Consider the following 16,360-nt stretch of genomic DNA (forward strand, 5'->3'; position numbering starts at 1 on the left):
GAACGGCGAAGCGGTGCTGTCTTCCTACAGTTAAACAGTGCGCAGCAGTAACAGGCACAAGGACTGACACGTGCAGTGACAGAGATAAGCCTCAAAACCATTACGCTGAGTCAAAGGAGAATTCTACTAGAGTAGCTACTGAATGATTCCACTAAAATGAATGAATAAAACAGGCAAAACTCACCCACAATGGAAAAAAACCCGGAAGTGTGGTTATCTCTGGGGGATGAAGTGGGGACTGACTGTGAAGGGACTTCCTGGGTTGAAGGTAATGGTCTCTATTTTGTTGGGGACTAGGGTTACACAGGTGTATGCATTTGTTAAAACTCAATAAATGCCACAATTAAAACTTATGCATTGCGTACGGTTATTTTACCTCAAAAAAATGCCACAGAGAAAGCAGCTCTAGTCAATGACACATGTGATAGAAATATTTACAGATAAAATGTACCCTGTCTGCAAGTTACTTTCAGACATAAGAAATTAAGATGGAATGATGAAAACTTACAGTTTTATACATCAAATAAAAAAAGATGGGACTGATAAATGGATAGAGGGCTAGATAGAAACATGACAAAGTACACAGTGTAAAATCTTACCTCTAGCATTATTAAAAAGGCACCAAGAATATCTGCTTTCTTTTCAAATAGTTAGGCAGTGACTTCATGAAGCTGATACTTCTGAGTAATCTAGGAAAAAGGAAATGACAAACCTTCACAAATCTTGTTCACGGAGTCAGAAGATTTTATTAATACTGGAAAAAAAAATCCCTGTATAATAAAAAATGAATTCAAACCCTAGAAGTATGCTACTTTACAGTACAATATGCAAATATTTGACTTTCTAGTCTTGGAGCGGCCCATTTGGGACTCTAACTGAATCAAGGTCATTCATTTTTTTTCCACTTTAAAAGTTGTTTGTGCACCTGAATTATGTGTACCCACTGCAGAAAAGGTAACATGAATATATAAACAATAATAATATACACCAGAAACTGACAAGTGTAACTACACACAAAATATTTAGAACAAAATGACAATGAAGCCACTACACATTAGCCTATGGGATCGCAATAAAAATTCGTAAACTAAGTTTCTAGGGAGTAAAGGAGAAATACCAATTAAGCCACGATAAAACAAAGAAAATAACTACAGAAAAGAATGCCACAGAATCAACAGAGAAACAACAGAGGTTTTAAAAAATCCCCAATCAGTCTTTGGAAAGACTAACAAAGTAGAATAATACTTTCTTACTAAGGAAAAAGAGAAGCACAAATAACACACGAACAGGTTAACAGATCAAAGAAGGAAAAGATGTGATCATCTCAATAAATAGAGAAAAAAATCACTTGATAAAATGCAGCACAGCACCCGTTCTCGACAAAAATAAAAACAATATGAAACACTCTAACTCAAACTGGGAATGGAACTTCTTTAATTTAATTAAAAAATACTATCAAAATCCTACAATAAAAACCATATTTAACATAAAACGTTAAGACACATTCACTTTTAAATCAGGAACGACAGTGCACACTGTCATTGCCTCTTTTCAATAAAACCCCAGAGCTCCTAGACCTCTGCCAGGAGACTGAAAAAAGCGTAAGACTGGAAAGGGAAAAACTACCATGGTTCTCACACAAAATATTATGGTTATAATAAAAATCTAGACACTATTTGAATGAAAAAATACTTCAGCCTCGTTGCTAGATATAAAACAACATGCTAAACTTAGTAACATGCACCAACAGTAATCAGTAAAAAATGTCATTTCAACAAATGTCCTTTAGAATGTTAACAAGAAGTGTAAGTATCTGGGAACAAATTTAAGAAAATATGCAAGAGACAAGTAAAATATAAAGTGACAAAGCCTCACCAAAGTGCACAAAGGGCGTTTTTAAAAGGCAATCATGGTCCTGGATGTGAAAACAATACCATAAAATGTCAATTCTCCTGGAATGAATCTATAAACTCAATGCATTTCTTCATCAAAATCCTAGAAAATGTATTATTTATAAAGGTATGTGACAATGTGATTCCTAAATTGATATGAATTAGTAAGAGGTCAAGAACAGCCAAAGGGTTTTAAAGAAAAAGAATGACGAGGGAAGAATATTCTTTCAACTCATAAATCTTACTCTAAAGCTGTTTTCATTAAAATCTGCGGTATTAGTATAAGGAAAGAAAAACGACCAAAAAAACCCAGAACAGAATCCACAGAAACATCTACGTATATTTGGGAGTTTGGTGTGTGGCAGTAAAAATAAGGGAAGGACGGACAATAAACTGGCACGTGGAAGATCAGTCATCCACATGGAAAAAATATATAAATCCCTCTCTTGGTCTGTTTACAAAAATAAATTCCAGATAAAATGTAAGAAGCCAAACTATAAAACTCATATACAAGGATATCCTTTATGCCATTAAAGTAGCAATGGAAATAAAAGTCACACACACAAAACTTTAACGTTAAAGGAAAATACTGATAAATTAAAATGGAAATCACTGAAAACAAATTTAAAAAATACGCCATAATAGCATGGAAAGAGGCATCTCCAACATAAAAGAGCACTTAGCATTAGAAACCCAGAAATAACAAGAACTTTGAGAAATCAGTACAAAGGGCAAATCCTCACTAGGGAAACAGGCCAATGATGTGAACAGATAGTTCAGGGAAAAGAAAACCCAACGTGTCATTAAACACATGGAAAGAGATGCAGTGTCACGAGTGATCAGTGAGAGCCATCAGAACTGGCAGAAATTAAGAAGCCTAAAACAACAAGGCTACGTGTCACGTTCCATAAATAAAAAAAGACTTAAGACGTCTAAATATTAGGAACACGCAAGGATGTGGAAAAACAGCAAACTAAAAACACGGATGAGGAGAAATTTATCACAGCAATGGAGACCATGCACCATGGAGTCAGACTGGGTTTAATCTCAGGTGCTAGCACTGACCAGGTATAAACTTAAGCAGGTAATTTAATATGAGTCTCCCTTTGCTCATTTATACAATGGTGAATGATTAAGGGAAGTTGACTCTTGCCTCCTGTACACCATTGGTCTTACCTGAATGGTTTCTTCTAGGCGGCAGCATTCCACGCCTGGCAGCATCTCTATAACCTGCTTGGGGCTGAACGGACACAACAGCTCAGTGAACGGCTCTGCGACACACGGTATTGAGAAGTTTGGTAGGGAGTATCTTTGAAATAATCATTGATTTTTTTCGCCCCACATATTTCTTGCCTCTATCTTACTCCCTGTTTTAAGAGACAGATCATTCCTTAGAGAACAGAAGTTACAGAAGAATATGAGAAATAACAGAGCTGCTTATTGCCTATGAGTTTTAAACACTCAGTTTTGTAGGAAACAAGAACAATTCATGGCAGAAAGATTTAGGTGGGAATCTCATGGGGAAAGCCCAGAGCAATGAGGTGTACAGGACATGGGCACCGTTTCCTGCATAGAAAACAAGAGGAATCAGGAAGCCCTCACAGAACAGCGAACTCGCATCTCTGAGACCTAGCCTGGTGGAGCCACACAGAACTTCCTGCACCTCAACATGGAACAGATCAGGGAAATGGTTCCCATCAGTCTCAGAATGGAAGGGAAGGAATAACATCACTGGATGTGATGAGCCAGGTCTCAGCAACACTTGCGCAGGCCGGCTCCCCAGGACCAGACAGCAACCAGGACAGCTCAGCGGGTGCCCAGTGTACGCAGGCGACACAGAGGGCCAGGTAAGCGTCATTCCACATCCCACCACCTCCTAACTCCTTGGCAGTAGAAGACTCCAAAGCACAGACACACTCATGGAGAAAACGGAGAGGTCTTGCATTGCTACGAATTTGGGAACGACGAATTAAGTTGTAAATCAAGTGAGTTATTTAAAATTATACACCAGTACCCATCTTACATAAATCAGTTCGTAGACACAAAGGCACAAGTATATGGAATACGTGGTCCCTGCACTGTTTTCCTAGACAGTGTTTCATGCTCAAATAGGTTTGGGAAATGCTGTCTTTTCCTTTGGGACATCAAAATGCCCATTAACATGTAAAGATGCCCAGTATTTTCCCATTGATTTGACCTGGGAGAGCCTTTTGGAGAAATTGGTGATCTACGATCCTGGGAAGACGTCTTAGTAAGCACTGCTCTCAACTTATCTTAAGTCTTAATTTTACCCGTTCACTCACCTACTCAAAATCCTTCACTGAGTTTCAATGGATCTTTAGATTTGGTTTTCAGAGACATTTCTTTTTTAAGAGCCTCCGCAATGCAACCTGCCCTAGTCATCAGTCGTCACTGTTTCCCTGTGTAGCTCCTTTCCTTCAGCTACGTCACACTCTTCACTGTCCTGAACAAGATACATTCTTGTTGCTAAGTGTAATTCTCAACTCCCCGTGGTCTCTACACGCCCACAAACGAGGTGGCCATTTGGGTTCTACTCTCCCAGAAATGTCACAGAGCTGCCCCGGACCATTCCAGCTCCAACCAGCTGTTCTCTGATAACACACGAGCATGTCACCCACTTACAAGCTGGCTTCTGTGGTGCTTTGCCACGGCAGGAATGATGCCAATATGTTTACACATCATTCAACAAATCCAAATTCCGGTGTTGAATGATTGTATTTTGCCTTAGTTTTATGTTACTTTCAGTGGCTGGCTAAATGTCTACCCCTAAAAATGAAGGAACATGTGCACTTTTCTCAGAGTAGAAACTTTACATACATTGGGAATGACTGCAAATTTTAAAACGAAAGAGGCAGAACACAGCCCACAGGACTTCAGTGGGCGGCAGCAAGACATCAGTTTGACTAAGTTAGTTTGTTAGAGAGCACGTCACAGTGTTCACTGTTCACAAGTCCCAGGACGTACTATCTCTATTTATCATGTAAAAAATTTGGTATTGGTGTGACGTATTTGGGAAGAATTGTATGCGTGTGTGTGAGATTTCTTTTAAATAGCAAGATTCCATAATTAAAGGGACAAAAACATGGCTGGACAATACACCTGTCACTTGTTGAGCCAAGAAAGACATGCAAAAGCCCCTCAAATCTGAAAAGGAGACAGAAAGCACAGTAGGTAAAGAAAAGCTGAAGTTCAGCTAATTTGTCCAATGCAACTCCTACAGGATATTCTTGCCATGGGAAAATAGGTAATATTCACCCTCAGGATACTCAAGCACAATACATCCTTGAAAAAGTCAATTTACTAACTTTATGAAAGATGTTACAAACTGATAAACCGTAAAAGGACCAAACTGTCTCATTTAGACTGAAGTTAAGGCAATTACACTTTCTGATAGTGGTCTTTATCACTGCTCCTAAGATCTGTGCAATCACCCGTCAACCTGCACTTAGTGGTCTAATTAAGGTTAAATATTTTCAAAATTGTATTCCAGAAAGAAAGCTATTGATAGGCTATCTTTATGTGAGAAAACTAATTTTCTCCATGGTCATTAATTACTGTGATATACTGAATGGTATATATAAATATAGGTATATATATATATATATATTCCATTTAATGCATGTATTTATATGTTATAAAATATATATTATACATAAGTATATATATGTGTACACACTCAACTTTTTATTCCATAAAAGCAACATGTAAGATTTTGGGGGGATAGATTATGTAGTTGTACAAAAAGCCGTCTTTTTCCAGAAAACATTAGGCGATGTGTCTTTCCTATTTCTCTGTAACTCCCTCTATTCTGGCCAAATGAGCCACTACGGAGTCTAAAGATCTGTAATGAATGGTGACTGTTTTTCACTTTTATGCTTTTCATGCCAACAGCATAGCTGGTGCCGGGAAGAAACTGATTTCTGTTCGGTCCTAGACCTAAATGTCAGTATTCATTCAGTTGGCTTAGCCTTTCCAAAGAATAAAACCACTCCTTTGTCACGTGAAAGAAACACTAGCAAACAAAACTGTCACAAGAGAGATATAATTCCCTAAAATGGAAAAAGAAACGACTTTGTGAGAATGGGAGCTTTTCCAAAACGTAAAGGAGTAAGACTAGTTGAGGGGAGGGGGGACAATGGGAGGCGTCGGCACTACCCCCATCCAGCCAGGCCCCGCGGTCAGCCTCCGGTGGGGGGGGGGGGGATAAGCAACCAGGGTGCTCACCACCCACCCCGGCGCCACCCCCTCCACACCTGCTGTTCCCTCGCCTGCTCATTCCTTCAATCAAAGCCACTGAGCTCAGTGGGGTGTAGCGTGACTGCAGTTGGACCTGCCCCAGGGCAGGGGGAGGGCCTGTGCAGGCTGGGGGCAGCTGGCGTCACTCTGGGGAACAAAGGAGTCAACTCAGGGTTCAAGCAGTGACAGGGCAGAGCCTGGGGACTTGGGAACAGACATTTGAGGAGTGAGAGACCATTCTTGCAGCCATCAGGACAAGGCTTCTCACTGCAACGGGCACACGGAAGGCACAGGTCTCCAGGCCAGGTCCCCCAGGCTTTTCCGTGTTGGAGGCACGGACACTGGCAGCGGACGCCGAGGCTTCCTCTGCTGGAACGGCACCTGTGAGCGCTTCAGAGGAGCTGACGCCTCACCTGCCTGTACACCTGGCTGCCTTGGGGAGAGTGGGGAAGGGCAAGGGGGCCAGATTCTGGGGGGATTTGGGAGGGGCAGCCCCAAGCTTGCTGATGGACAAAGCGTCATGCTAACTAAACACTAGCACTTGTCATCTGCCTCTACAAGGACTGGATCACGTTGTCACCTGCCATCTAACTCTGCTTGGATCAAAGTGTGAGCCACTGCAGCCTCTGACCTCCAACACACCTGAAAGGAGTTCAGGAATGAGGCGCTCTGCTCTGGGAAAACTGGTGGACCAGGCCTTCAGACAGTTAGATATTTTCAGGAGATATTAGGAGCCCAAATTCTTGTGTCTCCTCCAATCTGGAAAAACACTGAATTCATCAGCGGTGACAACCGCTCCCCCTGACCTGCAACTAGCCTCTGCCTAGGTGTGTGCTTGACCGCGCACACAACCTCCTCTTCACTGAAACCACATGTAACACTGAGCTCTCCCCTGCCTCCTCAGAACAGCTTCTCACAGCTCTCTGGGACGCTGTCTTCTGGGCTCTAGTCCTCTTTTTGCCCCCGATAAAACTTAGCCCAAAACTCTCACGTTGTGTGGTTTTATTTTAGTCGACATCCCCTAAACAGACTCAGCAGTGGGGCCCTGGGGCTCCCCAGGCTTATGGCACCCAGCCCAGGAGACCCCAGGGGAAGGTGAGGTGGGGAACTGGGTGCCCCCGGGAAGGTGCCCCCTCATCAGGCAGGATTGGCCCCCCGTAAACGTGGAGGGTCAGCAATGTGGGCGGGGTGAGTTCAGTGGAAATGGGAGCAGAGGATGTGCAGACTCCTTCGAGGTCTGCTGCCCCTGCTTTCCGAGGCCCCTCACTCCCTGCCAACCCCCTGCCCTACCCGCTTGATACCACAGTCCCGACTCCCAGCCCCGTTACCTCTCACACAATCACAGCACCCTGAGTCTGGTCTGCCCCGCACCTGCCACTAGCTCACCCACCCAACAAATGGTGCCTGGGATCCTTCACGGAGGCCACTGGGACAAGGACAACTGAGTAACACACATTTCCAAACCATGTAAGAGCTGGGGCTGACAGACGCTGGGCACAGGGCCGGGGAGCAGGTCCTTGCAGAGGGGTGACCTGCAGGTGGTAGGACAGGCCCCGGGAGTGCGATGGCAAAGGTTATGTGTCAGGAGACGCTGAGCTGCAAGCCACACAGGGCCGGCACCGCCACTCCTGGGAACACCCCTCCTGGCCACACTGCTGTCACATTCGACCTAGTCCCCTGCTATCAGGCCACAGTCCACCCTATGCTTAGGGGACATTCAGCTCCGAGTCCTTAGGGAGGCAAGTGCCTGCACGTGGCTGACATCATCCTGGGCGTTAGCAGCTGTGAAGGGAGCAGGTGGGGGCAGCAGTGATGACTTCTCACAGGTGCCCCTTCCCCACTCGCACTAAGGCACGTCCCAGACACGAACACTGCTCCCCGCCCAGCAGTGGAGAAGGCGCCGTCCTCCCCCGACCTTCACTCTCATTTAGATGTTTGTATGGCCGACCCCAGCAAGGACCGCTCCTGGCCCGGGCCCAGGGCAGCACAGAAGTGACCTTGCACTTGCACCTGTTGACCACGTCCCAGGCTCGGGGTGGATGCCCTGGGTTTCCATCCTGCCTGCACCTAACTGCAGGACACCACCCTTCCCCCTATGGGCTGTGGTCCCCACAAATGGGGGTCCCCAGGAGCTCTGGTCCCCTAGGGTTGTGGCATCCCTGCCCTCTGAGGGGCTGGGTCTGCACCGCTGTCTCCCGTGGTCCCGCAGCCTGCAGCCCTGGCCCCTCCAGAGAACCAGCTGTTCGGGCTGGCAGCCAGGAGGCGGGCAGCTGCTGGACTCACTCAAAACTTGCAGGATGGCAACGCAGGCTCTCTGGCCTCGGCCTCTCCCCCATCAAGTGTCCCCTGGCTCCGCAGTCTCTGGTGGCGACAATCAAGGGAGCATGCACGGGCTCCTGACCTCCAGCAGAGGGACAGGAAGCTTCTCCTTGCCACTTTCCCCATCTCTGTATTACCAGCTTCCCATGCATTTTATCATTTAATCTTAGAAATAATCCACAGCTCAGCTCTGTAAAGAAAACTGAGGCTCAGAGAGGTGGGAGGATTGCCGGACGCCACACAGCAAGACAGTAGGAGGGCCAGGATTCCAGTTTTTATTTGTCTCACCATCTCACATCCCCTCCACATCGCCAAAGCCTACAACATTTGAGCAGTGAAATCAGGACTGGGAATCACAGACCTGAAACGAACCCTCAAGGATGGTCTAACACCCAGACCAGATGGAGGGGGCCCTCCCTAAGGCCCATTCAACACGAGGGCGAAGCCCGATCAACGGAGGTCTCCCAGGCCATTTGCAGAGCTTTTCAGGCTGCCCTGGGCATCAGCCAAGGACTGGCCCCAAGCAGGACATGTGGGTTGTGGTCTCTGACTGGAGGACCCTCACTTGCATCTTAGGCACACCCTGACCTGGCAAACGTCAGGGGATCCTTGGCCCTCCTTCTTTCAGTTACACCTCTAGGACACATCCTCATATACCCACAACATCTGGAAGTTCTTCCTCATGTCTGACTGAAATCCTTCCTGCTGCAGAGGACACCTATTACCATCTCTGCAACACAAGCAGGTCCTTCCTTCCTCGAGCACACAGTGACCGCTCCCACATGTGGGAGACCATTTGCTGCCTCTTGTCTGAACTTCAGAAACTTGGAATACCTGGGTCACGGATCCAGGCCCCCACTCCTGGGCTCAAACCTGAGGAATCTAGGTCAGTGACATCTGCTCCTCCCCACTCCCCAGGTCCAGGGTGACAGAAGGAGCTGGGGCAGGGGCCCCTCCCAGCACCAGGAGCTTGGAGCTCCTCCCTGCCTGAGGTGAAGGGGGGTTGTAGGGGGCCCCAGGCCCCTCAAATCAGAGCTCCCAGAGAAGAGGCTGTGCCTCCCTCATCAGACCAGGGTCTCCAGGAAGGCCCAGCCACTGCCCACTCCTCTGCAGGCCACCAGGTCCTCACTACAGGCTCCTCCCACCCCACTCTGGCCAAAGCCCCCATGTCACCAAACCCCAGGGACAACCACCTGTCCCTTTCGCTCCGCTTCTGAGCTCCTCTTCTGCCCTCAGTCAGCACCCCAGGGCCTGACCCTGAGCTGGGACCTGAGTTTCCTCTGCCGCTCCCCAGCCCTCGGATCCCTTGGTCAGTCAAGAATACAGCCAGCAACCTCCTTCCACCCCCACGCCACCCTCATCCACCCACCTCACTCCCTGGACAGCCGGCCTCCCGATCCCACATCCCCCCGATGCCAAGTTGTCCTCCACAGCGTGTTAGGCCAGTCACTGCCATGGTAAGCTGCCCCTCCGGTGGCTGTCCAAGGCCTGCACACCCGCCAGCTGCATACCACCTGCGGGTCCTCCCACCACGTGATGGCCCTATTTTCCTGCTGGCATCATCCTCTGGGAGGGCAGTAACAGAATCTGGCTTGCTCACCACGCTGCCTGCACCCCAGTAGGGGCAGAGTGCCCAGCTAAGACTTGCTATGCAGGGACAAGTGAGGCCCTATGGCCGGGCAGCATGGCCCTTCTCTGCCCCTGCAACCTGGCGGCAACCTCCAGGACCCCCCCCCCAATCATACCCACACGCCCATCAGCAACCAGCCTTCATGTCAAAATGCACTGAGACTCTCACTGCTATTTTCCATTCCATGGCCACCACCCTGGTGGGACCCACTGCCAGCCTCCGCCCTGCCTGCCTCTGCCTGTACCCAGCAGAGTGCCATCATCTGAAATATGACAGGACACATGCTCTGCTCAAAACTTTCCTGCTGCTCCCTCCTCACTCAGAGGAAAGGTCATGCTGCCCTCAGGGACCCCACAGGCCCAAGCAACTGGCCCAACTTCCCTGACCCTCCCCACTTCCCCCCTTGAGTACACCCATCCAGCCACACTCAGACAGGGAACCCCAGCTCCCTGCAACCCCGCCCTCGGAGACCTGCCTCACTCCGACTTCAGCCCCTATGCGGGGCCACAGCCTTATCCTGGTGTCTCCTCAGGTGGTCACTAAGAGAAAGCAGCCTGGCTCCTGTCACCAGCTACCAGAGGGCAGTAGCCTGGCCCCTACCCAGCTCAGAACGCCCCCCCAGGGGACCTCTCCTGGGGCCCCGGTGTGTCAGAGCCTGGGAGGAGGCTCAGCCTGCAGCCCCCCTGCCGTCCTGCTCCCTGCAAAGCTCCCTGCTGGTCCAGCCCAGCCCCATGAGGGGGAGCTGGACAGCCGAGGCTACTGCGGGCCACTCAGGGCTGAGCTGCCTCCCCTGTGAAGTAGGCACACATCTTCACCCCGCGTGCTGTTCAGGGAGACAACAGGGATACAGGGCTCAGCACAGGGCCCGGCACGCTCATGGGAGATCAGGCGACAGTAACACAGACTGTGCGTGGAGAGTGCAGCCTATCTGCCCGCCCACTGAGCCTGGGCCTTCTCGGCATTCAGGATGTCTCGCGCAGGCCCGCAAAGCAGGTGTTACTATAGGACTGTGGGCATCAGGGTCCCCCCGGGGTTTGATGGGCTAATTCACACTGGAGTGGGAAGGACTCATATCTGTCCTCCCACACAGCACAAAGAAGCCAGGATGGGCGCAGCTAGCCCCAGTGACGGAACAGGGAGTGGGCAAGGTGTCTCTATAGACAGGGGCTTCTAGGAGCCCCTCTAAACACCTCAGCTGGGCCTTTGGGCTCCCGAAACCACCCATGCCAGGTACAAGTGCTGCTAAATCACGCTTCACACGTCCAGAGTGCCAACCTCCCACCTCTGCCTATCGACTTCCAAGCCACAGACCAAGGCTTCTGCTGCGTTGCCTCCTCCAGGGAACCCACCTGGATGAGCCGTGAGTTCCTGAGCAGTGCACCTGGCTCCTCCAACAGGTCCTGCCCGGCTGCTGGGCTGGGGCTCCCTGCCTGGGGCCCACCTCCCGCAGCAGCAGGAGCTCATCAGGGCTCTCAAGTCCCCCCACAGTCCTGGCGGCCCTGCCCACACACACCAGCTGGGATGGAGCTGCTCGGGGCTCAGAACACAGGTGCCCTCTCCTGACTCCAGGTCTTTATCTTGGCCGTTCCCTCTGACCGTATCCCCTCCTGTCCCCTGGCTGACTCAGCTTCATCCTTCAGGGCTCTCCTGAGGCCCTGCCATCTCCTGGCAGCCTCCTCAACCTCCCACTTTGTGCCCAGCCCCCATCTGACCACTAGCCTGTGAGAACCCCCGTCCGCGGGCAGGCCAATGTCTGCTTCCCCAGATCAGTGCCATGTCCTCTCTGTTGGACGGTCTAGGGGCAATGCTTGCGACCCGAGAGGATCCTGGGGGGTGGAGAGGTGACTGACTTCGGTCTTGCTAAGTAAGCTGCTGGGTGAAAGCCATGCACCCTCAGGCGTGTTCCTGCCCATGGGGGGCAGGCTCTCCAGGCACTGACAATGTCTAAGGCTCACTTAGCAACCACGGGTCTATGACCGATCTCCTGGCTCCCACGTGGTGCCGGCCATGCTCTGAGTCACAGCTTCCAGCCGCTGGCCTGTCCCAAGGGTGGAAACCTAGCCATCCTCAGGGTCTAGTGGCTCTTCACCTGACCCACCCCACCCACCAGGGCAGGGCCACAGAGCCAAGGCAGCCTGCCAGGCAGAACAGGAACCCAGCAGAAGGGGGGCCCCTAAGCTCCCCAGCCCTCCAAAGTGGTCTGCACTGTGGGTGCCAGGGTCCCACAACCCCAGGGCACCTGCTGACTCTGCCCAGCTCAGAGGCCTGCACCCCTGCCTGAGCCCTTTGTCCCTCACTCAAACCTTTACCTGGTGCACCTCTGGCCCAGCTCTGTCCAGCCTGCCACCTACTCATGCCAGCTGTGGGGCCAGCCCCTCGACACCCACAACCCATCACGCTCCAACCACTGGCGCAGCTGGACCTCAAGCCGATAGGTCACTCACTCAGCAAGTGCATCCCTGGCCGGCCTGCTCAGGCTTCATGCTGGGTGCTGGGCACCTGCATGGGCGCCAGTAGATCCCAAACCTCCTCACCTTCACCAGCCCAGCTCTGTCTCCTCCACCTTCCCAGACTACGTGGCCCCATGAGCGCTCCCCTCTTCCCTCCCACCCAGCCCCCTCACCTACTCCGCCTCATTAATTGCCCCGGGTGTGTCCTGGTTCCCATGAGGAGGGGGGCTTCATATTGTAACAGAGAACAAATCTGCCTCCACATTGGATCTGCTCTTTTAGTTTTAACCACTGGGCCGGGCCCTGTTTTCCAGGCTCAGTCTTGCCAGCTCTGCACCTTTTGGGAAACAATGTTGCCTTTAGCCTGAAATAGACAGGAGAGCCTACTCTCAGGGCTCTGACCTCTAAGGATGTCAGCACTTCTGCACTTCTGCAGAGATGGCAAATTGCAAAACAGAATAACCTTTGCTTTGTTGGAGGTTTACCGGAACACCAGGGCCTGACCCACATGGACAGCTGCAAGAACAAAGCATTCCTACAGCAGGAAGTTTGCAACAACGAACCCCACCCACTCTCTCTCTCTTTTGTTTTTGTAACAGGAGCCTGTATTCTGACTGGAGCAGGATGGTTCTCCAAGACACTGGTCTGCTATCCTCTCGGTCTCCTGCCTTTCCAAATAAAGTCACTATCCCTTACCCCAACAACTCGTCTCCCGATTTACTGGCCTGTTGTGCAGCGAGCAGAACGAGTTTGGACTCGGTAACAATTTCCCCCGAATTGCTGAGGCAACCCCCAACGCCACCTTAACTGTCACCACAGCGTCCACCCTCATGGTCCTCACTGAAACCACCATCAGCACCAGCACCACCACCGTTACCACTGCCAGCACCAGCGCCACCAGTATGATGACCTCATCACCATCACACACCGCCACCATTACCACTCCCAGCGCCCTGCAGCTGCCCTGCGCACCCTCCACCAGTGCAGGCATCCTCCCAGAGCTACCCTGCGCTGTTCCCCAGACTGTCCAGCAGATCCTGTGAGCTCAAGGCTGTCCACACTCGCTGCTTACCCTGTCAGGCCTCACCCCTGACACTCAAGTCACTTGGGAACACCCCACTCATAGAACTGCATGCCCCTACCACTGACACACACGGGGCCCGCAGGGGTCGGAAAACACAGGGACCAGACGCAGCCCTGCAGGAGACTCCTGTGCCCTAAACTCCACCCGGGAATGCTCCCCACACCCAGATGCCCCCTGCCCCTGCCACAGCAGTGTATCCCTACCCTCACGCACATGTCTGTGATGGTCCCACCACACAGGACCCCGCCCAGCCCCCTAGACACCAGGGAAACCACTGGCCCAGCAGCCGCCAACAGTACCCTTTAGCCAGCATGGGAGAAGTCGGGCTGGGAACTGGCTGGCTCTGACAGTGAGCTTGGACACCCTTCCTCTTGCCCCCCTTGGCCTGCCTCTTCACTGCCCTCTCCAAGGAAACCAGGGACAGGGATGGGGCAAGGCTGTTAAGGGGCCCAGGACATGCACTTGGGTGAGGACCCCAGGGAGGGGGCTAGGCCTGGGTCCTGAGTGTCCCCCAGGACACTCAGGACGCAGGGCTGGGGTCTGCCCAGGCAGGGACAGAGCACAGACTGGCATGATCCATGGGGCCACCCTGGGCCTGTCGATGGCACTACGTGCCACAGTCTCCTAAGCCAGGCCGGCCTAAAGGTGCCTGGAGTGAGTCAGGTTTTGAGATAGGACCCAACAGACTGTGCGGGAAGGTCACACCCTCCACCAGCCAGTCCCAGTGTCTGCTCTGCCAGCTCAGTGAGGGTGCCAAGTGCCCACTAATTAGGGAAACCCCAACCCAACAGAACAGGAGCCACTTAAAGGACTTCTGAGACCTTTTATGGTTGCCGTGCATGTGAACCCAGGAGAACAAGACACGGTGGGTATGAACTCTACCCTTCCTGGAGCCCACGTGGGATTAGCGTCAGGCAGAACACCTCCTGAAACGCTGGCATAGCAGGAGGAGGGCCATGGAGGGTGTCTGCCCCAGGCCTGGCCTGTATGACGTCCCTATGCTGCGCCTCACCTCCACTGTTTTCAAGTGATTGCACAGCAGGTGATTTCGAAGGATCTTGCCAGCTCTCACTTTTGTGCTCTATGTAACTCTGGGTTATTCACTTTTAAAATGGGAACTGCACAACACATGCAGCCGCCATGAGTGAAAGACCCAGCGAGCTGTCCGATCAGAACCACAGGAAGTGAACTCCCTGGATGTGCTCCTGGCCTTCCTTAACCCCGGCACCAGTCCATTCTCCTGGGCCCGTCCTCCACCCACCCACCCAAACATCTGGGAATTCTGCAAACATCCCCTTTCCCTTCCTAATGGCCCTGCTCCCAAGGACCTCACTACCATCGGCCAGCCTGGTGAAGGGGTGTTGGGGGAATGGGGACGTGAGCCCTGTTGGGAGAAGTCACCTCATGTGTACATGTTGAGCCCGTGTGTGCAAGTGTGTGTGTACAACTGGGGGTGAGACAGGCAGGGGTTTTCTGCTGTGGGTGGAAACCTCTGACTCAGATGTTCCAAGACGAGCATGTCACATGACTGACAGTCGTTGCACGGGGCTGGAAGAGGGGGCGGCCCTCCAAGCACATAACACGTGCATAATTACACACGAACGCACACAAGTGACTACAGATGAGACACGGGATCAGGGCTCAATGTGTAACCAGGATCAAGACTCAGAGTGTGACCAGTGACCAGGACTCAATCTGAGTCCGGAATCTAGGCTCCATCAGTGATCAGGGACAGAGTCTATGGATCAAAACATCAAGTACTACTCAGATGACGGTCACATCACTGATGGCGCTCAGCCCCCAGCGGCCCCCCAAACACACAAACTTCTGGAGACACGTGAGAACTTTTCTCACCCAAACACACACAAACACAGGCCCATGACAGCACAGACCCAATCTCTGGACTCACTAGTGGAAGCAGACCTGGGGTCCTGTCCCTGGTCCCCACTTTAGGAAACACTTGATTCCTCTGAGCCCGTTTATGTGAGGAGTGGCTACTTGGGCATGGAAGGAGATTCCGTCCAGCAAAGACCAGAGCAAAGGGGGAAGACTGGGGGAGGGGCAGCGACAGACCCCACCCTCCCCTGCCCAGCCCTGGCCTTTGGCCCCAGGCTGTCCAGTTCTGGATCAGATACCGCACTCCTCATCCTGAGCTGGACCACGGTCCTTCCTAAGCCTCGGCTTCCCCCGATGTAACAGACATAGTTAGCCAGGCTCCTAGGGCCGTGCCCAGGACTGAACAGGGAGCTTGTGGGCAAAATGTGTTCTGGGGCACCTTCCCGCTGGCCTCAGAGCCCTGGGCCCAGGCACAGAGACCCTAACAGTGTCATCCACTCAGAGGTGACCTGCGGTGGGCAGTGGGTGGGCCCCCCACACCTGAGGTGGAGGCCATGGCCAGTGCTAAGCACCCCAGGGACCTGGCTGCAGCCCACTCCCCATCACCTCTCTGCCCCCACCTGCAAGCAGGCTGACTCTGGTCCCGAGGATGGGAGGGTGAGGCTCCCAGAGGGTGGTATCTGCCCCAGGTCACACAGCCCTGGGGACTGCGAACTTCACACTCCCTGGGCTGGCCAGACTGCTCACAGCCTGCTGCCCTGGGGGCCAAGGGGCTGGGTCCACATCTCTGGAAAGAAATTTACCACCAAGATCTTGAAACTGTTCAGCGGACTCAATGCCTAGGGAACGATCAGAAATGTGAGCAGAGCTGTCTTAGCGAGGGTGCTGGGCC

The 16,360-nt window shown here is 51.7% G+C and overlaps 1 protein-coding gene across 2 annotated transcripts in view; it reads right to left on the reverse strand.

The window, feature by feature from the left end:
* Positions 1 to 599: 599 nt before the first annotated feature.
* Positions 600 to 16,360, reverse strand: part of LOC141574626 (adhesion G protein-coupled receptor B1-like) — a 28,759-nt gene continuing 12,998 nt past the window's right edge. The window contains exon 2 of one of the 2 annotated variants that reach the window (XM_074350078.1): positions 600 to 689. The gene's annotated coding sequence lies outside the window, so the exon portion shown is untranslated. Of the gene's footprint in view, positions 690 to 3,068; positions 3,133 to 16,360 lie in introns of those variants that run through there. The other variant, XM_074350077.1, reaches the window with a different exon arrangement.

The sequence above is a fragment of the Camelus bactrianus genome, chromosome 22 (assembly GCF_048773025.1).
Source record: "Camelus bactrianus isolate YW-2024 breed Bactrian camel chromosome 22, ASM4877302v1, whole genome shotgun sequence".
Classification (NCBI taxonomy): domain Eukaryota; kingdom Metazoa; phylum Chordata; class Mammalia; order Artiodactyla; family Camelidae; genus Camelus; species Camelus bactrianus.